This window comes from Spinacia oleracea, chromosome 2, assembly GCF_020520425.1.
Source record: "Spinacia oleracea cultivar Varoflay chromosome 2, BTI_SOV_V1, whole genome shotgun sequence".
NCBI classification, from domain to species: domain Eukaryota; kingdom Viridiplantae; phylum Streptophyta; class Magnoliopsida; order Caryophyllales; family Amaranthaceae; genus Spinacia; species Spinacia oleracea.
The window spans coordinates 288,849-298,984 of record NC_079488.1 but is presented as its reverse complement, the minus strand read 5'-3'; the positions used below and the strand labels follow the sequence as shown (position 1 = coordinate 298,984).

Sequence of the window (10,136 nt, the reverse complement as noted above, 5' to 3'; positions counted from 1 at the left end):
CTTAGGAAATTATATAATTGACTATCATAAGTCACAAACTATTTAGTACACAACTAAAAAAATTCCAGCACCATTTTCCAAGATAGTAAATGAATTTGGTACTCACAACTATAAATGTGTGATACCATTTTACAAGATAGTTAACGAATTGGTACTCAACTCCACATTTGCAATACCATTTTGCACCATGAAGTGACACGTGTCAGTCCATGTGTCTATTTTAGTAGAAGTTATAGACTTTTAATAGCATATGTTTATTTATTGATCAAAACTACAATTATGATTCATAATAACATAAATTAATATATAATACTTTATTGATTACATCCATATAATTATCTTATAACATCGATCATATAGAGTTAAATGGTCAATTATCTTATAATATCTCGTTGGTTTATACTCCCCCGCTCCATAATGTTCCTAATTTTCCCATTATATATTGCTGTCTCCAATGCACTACTTTGACCATTAGTAAAATTATAAGAAAATTATTATTTAGAAAATTTACATTGAAAGGAATCCAATGAGATCCCACAATTTAATATTCTTTTTGTCATCTGCACTACTAATAGTTTTCAAAGTTTTTAAACTTTGATCATATGAATAGTAACACGAGGAACATTATGGATGGAGTGAGTATAATTATGTTAGGAGTCATATAAAATTTGGTAAGTTCATATTGAATCATATACTTAGCTTATGTTTTGAATGAATAACTTATAAGATCATATTTATTGGACTAATATCATACTTTGCTTGCATATAAATAATATAATTAAGATTTTTTAGAACATCCTATTTGACTATTAAGTCACAAGTTGTTTGGTACTCAACTCCAAATGCACAATACCATTTAACAATATAGTAAATAAATTTGGTACTCTACTCCAAATTTACAAAACCGTTTTACAAGATAGTAAATAAACTTGGCATTGACTCTAAATTTCCAATACCATTTTACAAGATAGTAAAAGAATTGGTACTCAATTCCAAATTTATAATATCAAAAATAGGAAATGACACCAAATTTGTATATTGCAAAATAGCTATCATATGAGATCATATTTATTGGAGATTTTGAGTAACATCATAGTTTGTTTGCTTATAAATAAGTAGCTTAAATGTTTAGAACATCATATTTCATTCGTTAGAACATTCTATTTGCTTCCAATTATGACTTTTACGAGTCATACGATTATCTTTTATGTTTTTGACTTAAGATAATTGACTATTATAAGTCACAAGTTGTTACGAGTCATATAATTATTTTATAACATAGTTTATTGATTACGAGTCATATAATTATTTTATAACATTATACATAGTTAAAAAGGTCAAGTATCTTATAATATCACATTGGTTTATATAATTATCTTACGAGTCATATAATATTTTATAAGATCATATTGTATCATATGCTTAGCTTATGTTTTGAATTAATATCTTATAAGTTCATATTCATTAGACTAATATCATAGTTAGCTTGCATCTAATTAAGATTCTTAGAACATTCTATTTGCTTCATTGTGACTTTTACGAGTCATACGATTATCTTTTCTATTTTTGACATAAGATAATTGACTATATATTATAACTTATAAGTCACAAGTTGGTAAATGAACAATACTATTTTACAAGATAGGTAATGAATTTGGTACTTAACTCCAAATTTACATCATCGTCTTACAAAATTGTAAATATATTTGGTACTGTACTCTAAATTTTCGATACCATTTAACAAGATAGTCAATAAATTTGGTACTAAACTTCAAATTTACAATACCATTTTACAAGATTGTAAATAAACTTGGTACAAAGCTTTAAATACCCATGCCATTGTACAAGATAGTAAATAAATTTGGTAATCAACTCCAAATTTCCAATATCATCACCCTTTTGGCTCAATCGTTCTTTAATTACAATGATCGACAATCCACCTCTCTTGCTCTTCCATCGTCTTTTTAAATTGACATACCTCTTACTTAACCATCTATACAAATCCATATGATTCTCAAACACTTCATTGGTCGGAAAATAGGAAATAGCACCAAATTTGTATATTACAAAATAACTAAAATACGAGAATAAATATCTTATAAGATCATAATTATAGGATTAACATCATTGTTTATTTGCTTATAGATAAGTAGCTTAGATGTTTAGAACATCATATTTCATTCGTTATGAATTTTTAATACCATTTCCAATAGTAAATTAAATAAATCACAAGTTATTTGGTACTCGACGGTAAATTTTCAGTACCATTTCCAATACCATTTTACAAGATAGTAAATAAATTTGGTACTAACTCTAAATTTTCAATACCATTTTACAAGATAGTAAATTAAATAAATCAAGTTATTTGGTAAAAATTAATAATATCAATAATACTCCATAAAAGTTAAGAATATTAATGTAAAAGTTAAGAAAAATCTTATAATCAGTTTACATAACTTTTACTATATGAACGCTCACTTTTAATGTAAAAAACTAACTTTTACATTTTTAGTTTAGTAAAATTTTGGAAAAATCTTATATCAGTTTACCTAACTTTTACTACATGAATGCTAACTTTTAATGCAAAAAAAACTAACTTTTATTTTTTTTTTGACTCAAAAAGGCTAACTTTAACTTTTGAAGTTCCATAATAAGACCAATAGCCTATGTAGGATTTGAACCTACATCTCCGCGCAAGTTGCACGGTGCTCGGCCAGTTGAGCTAATAGGCTTACAAAAATAAAAACACACAATGTAGAATATACATAGCAATCAAAAGATTATGCAATTCAGATTGGGCTGCGAGTATCAGCACCCTAAACTTCAATAGCAGCTACTAAAAAAACCATTTGAAGTGCCACTATCACTTGATTTGTTTAACTGTTGCTTCTCAAGTAGATCTCTAGGTAATTTCTGTGAAATGCTAAAGGAGCTACTCTTTCCACCGGCCACAAGCTGAGTCCACGGAGATTTTTGCAGCCAAGAACTGCCTTTAGTTTCTTTATCTGAACTTGCACTTGGTCCGGCTGGCTGAGCTCCCTGAAGCTCCTCTCTAATGTCCTTCGACTGGGATGATTGGTCCACCACGTTTTCAGGCATAGAGTTGCTGAGCCTTTCAAGTTCTTTGTTAACAGACAATGTTTCAAGTCCCTCTCTAATCTCCTTTGACTGGGATGATTGGACATCTAAGATTTCAGGCACAAAGTTGTTGACCATTTCAAGTTCTTCTTTGACAGACAATGTTCTTCACACCTGAAGGAACCTGAAACATTGCAGTAACAAAACATAACATTTAGGGTCCTCACTAGTTGGACACAAAATTATAAAAAAAGAATCATACAAGATAAGCAAAACAAGTAACACAAATCATTAAATAAAATGCATCATCTGTTTAAAACTTAAAAAAAATATGAAGATCATAGCAATCTGAAAGTCTGTTATTAAAACATGCTACTCCATATCACATAGCAAGTCTGGATAGAAACGGTAACTGTACACCGGGAAAAGACTTGCTCCTAAGAGTTACTATTTGCGAAAAGTACAAAACATAATGTCTAATTGCGGGAACATCATTTCCTTGCGCATAAATATTTCAGGATCACTATGATCGCTACATTGGATACCTAAGGGCAGTATAGGTCTATTGTGTTAATGTCAACAATTATCTGTACAATAATACCCAATTACCATTACAAAGAAGCTAAACAAAATCTCAACGTCTCATATGTATTAATGTTGTTCAGTTTCTAAAGTCCTCTTTATATGTTCAGAAATTTCTTCTGCTGTTTTTGTTCCACAAGCTTAATGTTTGTTTAGAGTTTAGACTACAATAAACGAGCTACCTAAAATGTCTTTCTTACCTCTTGTTTTGTTGGTTGTATTTCTTGTATATTCACATCAGTATGCTCAGGTGCAATGCAGTTGACATGTATACAGAAAGGTTTTGATGCTCTGAATAGGGTCGCAGCATAAAAAAACAATTTTGATTTTTGATAGCCCTTACTCCTTAGGACTCGACCAACCTATATGGAAGATACTCCAATTAATGGTAAATTATGTCATGTAACTACAACAAATGCATCCTTACTACCAGAAAAAAATATCAATCGGTGGCAAGTTACTAAATCTAGTTTTTCTTTGAGGGGGGACGTTAATAAATCTAGGTAATAGATGAATATATTAATGAACATCTTTTACCTTTTCCACAAGCTTAATGTTTGTTTAGAGTTTAGACTACAATAAACCTCAAACAGTCCAGTAACAAATTAATAGGTCTTACTGGAGTCATCATCTGTACTGAAACAGATGATTGCTGGGGAGAACTCAACAAAGATTATCACAAAACATGAAATCGAAAAGCTAATTAAAGAGAGAAAGAGGGAAACCTTGCTGGAGCGCTTGAGATGAGCAGCATAAGCTTTGACGAAAACGAGGAGACAAAGAGTAAGCAAAGTGCTCATAAAACTATGTTTTCTCCGCCTAATCAACCTTCAACCAACCTTCAATGTCACATGATATCAATGTTAACAAGAAATGTTAAAAATCCCCAATTTCTTTAACCTCTTTCTCTCTCCTCTCAAACCCAATTACGGAAATTCAACCTCCAAATTCGATCGATTCTAGCAAATTGATGATCAAATTCTACTCAAATTTCACTTCACTTAGCTATACTTAAATTAAAATTGCCATATTAACATCATTCCATCATAAACCATGAAATCGAAAATCTGAAGAGAGAAAGAGGGAAACCTTGTCGGGAAATTCTGTCAATTTTTTCTTACCCTCCATTGTTGGTGTTGAATTAAAGAAGTTTCTTCTGGTTCTGAGAGAGAAAACGATGGAGGAGAGAGAAAACGATGGAGGGTTTTGATTTTTGTTGAAATTTTTGGGTTATGGCCTATGGGGCTCAAATTCACTGATTTAGTTATGGCGCTCAAATTTTGGGAGATTTATTTGATGGCGCAAAATGAAAATTTCATTCTCTCTCTAGCTTTCAGTTTGGCGCTCAGAGAATAAGGCTTTCCCTTTTTTTTTTGGTCTGCTTTTACCCCAATTTTGAGAATATTATTATTAAATTCTTGTATAGTCTTTAAAGACTCTAGTAGGTATAGTCCAAGACTTTCTCATCACCTGCTCCCCATCCCTTCAATATTCACGCAACACCAAGTTAGCCATCACCGACCCTGCAACACGGTGGAGCCACCAACTACCTTCTTCGAATAACCGGCATCAACAACCCACAACCACGCAACAACAAGCCCCAAAATCGCAACAAAATTCATCCAACACTAGTACAAAAAAGCTCAAGTGCGAGCTCATTTTAAGGCCTTAAGTGCGGGATTTTACATGTGCAGCACATGGCGTGCCCGCACTTGATGTTTCTCAAGTGCTGCTAAAATATCTGCCAATTTAGAAAATGAGCCCGCACTTGACAAATTTTGTGTTGCCAATTTTGAAATATGAGCCCGCACTTGACAAATTTGGTGCTGCCAATTTTGAACATGAGCACGCACTAGACAAATTTGGTCCTGCCAATTTTGGAAATGAGCCCGCACTAGACATAGAAATAGGCAGCACAAACATACAAATGAGCCGCACTTGATAGATAAATGAGCCGCACTTGGCCTAAACATTTGTTATATTATCGATTTCCCTGCTACATATATTATAAAATTCAACCACACCACTTGTTAACCTCCATACATCACTAATAATAACTAATTACATAGATAATTAAATTAAATAGTATATAATTATAAATCTGAAAGTCGATTATATTACTATCAATTGAAAAACAAGCATCCATAATCTAAGATTCTTTACAATAAAAAGTAGTTCAAAATATCAAAGACAATAACTGGTAATAAAGTTTGTCAACTTGTCTCGAACTTAATTTATCTCCTCGGTGGTGAACGGTTGCTCCCTTGAATTGATGAATACCTTAAGAAGAGATCATCAAAAAATATATATACTTTAGTTATATTACAAATAGTGTATCGTATAATAAAGTAAGTCTTTGCTCCTAACAATGAAATAATGAACATTAATAATGAACCGTATAATAATAAAAATGGCATATTTCGCTCTATTTTCAACTAATGAACTTAAGTAAGTATTTAAAACCATTTACATGTTTAATAAACATTTTTTTTATGTTTCAAAGACTAATTCTCACCTACTTTGGTCAAGTTATGCACATTTAAGGCTCGTTTGATCATTATAGGTAACTTTTTAACTAAAATGGCTTATTTTGATCCCAACTTTCAACTAATGAACCTAAATAAGTACTTTGTTCCCTATACATGTTTAATTTACTCACTTTTTTGTTTAAAAGAATTATTCTCACCTACTTTGGTCAAGTTATGCACATTTAAGACTTGTTTGGTCATAATTTTAACTAAAATGGCTTAATTCGGTCCCAACTTTCAACTAATGAACCGAAATAAGTATTTTAAACCATTTACATGTCTATTAGAATCTGTTTAAAGTTTCTAAAACTAATTCTCACTTAATGAACCTAAATAAGTATTTTAATCCTTTTCCATGTTTAATATATTTATAACTAAGACAACAACTTCACTCCAGGAACTGCACATGTTTAATATAACTTACAACTAAGACAACAACTTCACTCCAGGAACTTCACAATAGCAGCATATAGGCTACAGGAGCCAACTGCAACAAAACAGAACAAATAGAAGAGTGTAGCAACGATGACCTGTAAATCATGGACTAGAACCCGTGAAGATAAGAATATAAATCTACGATATAATAGGTAATAAAAGCTGAAGTCTTAAAGTACTAATAAAGAATGATAAGGCAAGACTTGCAATAGTCTGATAGACAATAAACTTCTGATTTGATGACATAACCAATCAATTAGCATAAAAAAACAAAACTAATCATCACCAAGGAAAAGAACTTGAGCAATGTACAACGAACATATCCTAAACAATCTAAACTAAACCATAACAGACAAATCCCATAATCACATACTCCTTTCCCATGGAAAACTATCCTTTCCCATGAAAAACTATCCTTTCCTATGAAAAACTTTTGAGACCCAAGATCGGAAGGTTGTCCAAGCTTAAAATGAATAAAACAATAGAAACAAACACATATAAGAAGTGGATGCAACATTTAATAATACTTGATAGCACAATAGATTGTAACGATAAGGAGTCAAAAGACACACACCAAAACTACAATGAGGCTTTATCCAAACTACCTAAGAGATGACAAGAATATTCAGTACTCACAGTGCTGAAGAATGCAGATTCTGTCATCTTCCATATAAAGAAGTCAACGTCGGTTAGCCACCAGACTGCTCAAAAAACTTTGCCCTCATTAAGCTAGAGATTATACTTCTCTGTTAATAAATAAGTGGAGATCTCCTGGAACTTAGATAAAGCTTTCCATCATGTCAAGTCTGCAGTCAAGTTGGCAAATGTTCTCACTGTCAGGCTTTCGTCATTTGTGGTAGGCAAGAATGTTCAGCCTGAATCGATTGCAGCTTCTAATCAATTAAAACAGTCTAAGTTTTGGATTCAGGTAAATATTAATCAAATAGTAGTGAAACAGGAAAATACCCAAAATCTTAAAGATGTTCACTAAGAAGTTCTGGAACAATAAAAACTAAGCAAACACAATATACACAATAACACAATAGCAGTTCCTTTCAACTTCCCACGCATAGTCAACAAAATCCTACTCTATTCAGAGGATATTACAAGCTGCCTCTCCAGCTGTGCATTTGCTTTGTTTTTCAAACTACTCCTGCTTGTTTACCCTTTCTCTTACTGCATCCCTCACTTTCTGAAATTGCTGAAGTTGCGTGATCATCTAAGTAAAGCAATCCGCGTAGGTAGAACTTACAAAATACAGTTTCACTTACAAGTTACAACTTACAAGTGCTACCCTAAGAAATTAATTAAGTATTTGTTACTTCCAATTCCCTCAGAGAGATATTGAACCTCAAAGCAAAATAGTTTTAAATAGCTTTGCAATAATATACTTCCTCCGTCTTTTAATACTCGCAACGTTTGGACTTTTGCCACTATTCATATAATCTACTTTGACTATTCGTAGTGTTTTTTATATAAGATAAAACATAGTCATGTGTGATCTTGTTAGATTCGTCTCAATGCGTATTTTCAAAATATCAACTTTTTATAATTTTTGCATAAAGAGAATTTAAGATATAAATGATCAGAGTTGTGCATCGGCATGCGTGAAACTAACAAACGTTGCGAGTACTAAAAGACGGAGGAAGTATCATTTTTCTGTAAAACTTACAAAGAAATTAATCAAAAACGTGTACTTGAGTACAGATTAAGCTCAAATGAAGCTCAATTTCTGAAAATCTGTCAAACTACCTAATACAAGAAAACAACTAAAATGGAATCACTCTAACCAGCCAATTTTGTTGACAAACTTGATATTCCCAAATAAACAATGCAATCCCATACTTTTATAAGAACGAGGTCAATACAGTATAACTTTTTGAAATTAAATAGACAAACTGTCGAATTCACACATCAACGAACAACAAAACAGAACAAAAACCCAAAAATAAACTTCTACAATTTTGTAAATCTGGCAATTGAGAAAGAAAATTGCAACAAACAAGTAGTTCATCAACCCTAGATTTGCATAAAAATGGATAATTGACGGAAAAATGAGAGGTCCTCCAATGTCCATGAAATTGGAGTAAAGAAATTGATTAGGGCGGAGGATTGAAGAGAAAAAATCGCCAAAAATAACCAGAAAAAAAAATCGATGAACAAACCTGAATTAGTCTGATCTGGAAGAGGGTAGAGATCAATGGCGGTGAGGGAGATCGATCTCCGGCGATGAAGAAGCAAAGGCGACGACAGAGGAGAGAGAAAACAAAGCTGAAGAGGAAGAGGGAGAAGAATCGGGGAGAGAGAAAACGAAGGCTTCTCTGATTTTAGAAACATTATTCTTTTTTTTGCAATATTTTAGAAATCTTATGTGCAGCTTTTGTAAAATGAGCCCGCACTTGAGTTTAAAGCCCGCACTTGAGTTTAAGTGCTACCAATTTTTTAAAATGAGCCTGCACTTGTGAAAATGAATTTGTTTTCTTTTATTTTCATGCTCTCAAGTGCTGCCAATTTACTAAATGAGCCGCACTTGAAGGAAAGCACATGACGATTTTTCCTCCAGTGCAAGAATAGAGGATAAAACAGAGTAATTGGTTCGTTCGAACCCGAACTTTGGTTCGGCCGAACCCGAAATGTAGAAAAGTTCCTGCAAGTATGAGGCTCGGTCGAACCTGAATGGAATTCGCCCAAACCAAAAATAAATCCGGCCGAACCTCCATTGTGTTCTGTCGAATAATTGAGCGCGGATTGATGTACGGAATTAATGAAAATGGATGACTATGATTGATTGACGGTTAGCAGCGAATTGGACCCCTTAGATTGAATTGGATGATGAATGACACTCAATGATGAACGCTGATGAACGGGGGGGATTGCTGATGATGTTGATCGATGGTAATGAAGGATGATGGACCGTGATGATGGATGAAGATTGTTGAGGATAATCGATGATGGGCGATGGAGATGGAAGGACAACGAAGAAGGAGCAGGGAGGTGAGCTGCGAAGGAGGTACAAAAACCTCCGCTAGAAGACGAAAATGAAGGGTCTGAAACTTTGTTTTGGATTTATGGAAATGAAAAGCTACGGGATTTGGTTTTGAAAAAAGGGGTTTTAGTTTCTCTTTATTCCCTTTTTAATTCTTTTTTTTGTTTCTTTTCTTATTTAGTTTTACTTTTTATTTTCTTTTTTACTTAGTTTCTTTTATTTGGTTTTTAGATGGGTAATATAAATACCCGTTTTTAGGGGAGACTCAGACCATGTACATAATTAGCCTAATTTTCTAGGGTTCTTCATTAGCATAGATTTTAGAGAGAAAGGGAGAAATGTCAAGGAGAAATGGAGGGCTTTGATTATCAACTAGTGGCAAGATGATTTGAAACTTCAACCATTAATCCAATGAGACATTTCTTACTCCCTATTCTCTTTCATTTCTTTAATTTACTCATTTTGTTGGTTAATTATTTTTGTTTAATTTAATGATTCATGTTTAGATCGATTATTTGTTATTAATG

At 32.6% G+C, this 10,136-nt stretch overlaps 1 long non-coding RNA gene across 1 annotated transcript; it reads right to left on the bottom strand.

Moving 5' to 3' along the window:
* Nucleotides 1-5,704: 5,704 nt before the first annotated feature.
* Nucleotides 5,705-9,716, bottom strand: LOC110777013 (uncharacterized). Its single transcript, XR_002530300.2, has 3 exons — nt 8,789-9,716; nt 7,260-7,498; nt 5,705-5,940 (listed from the first exon to the last, which is right to left on the bottom strand). It is a non-coding gene; the product is annotated as an uncharacterized lncRNA (long non-coding RNA).
* Between the last annotated feature and the right edge of the window lie 420 nt (nt 9,717-10,136).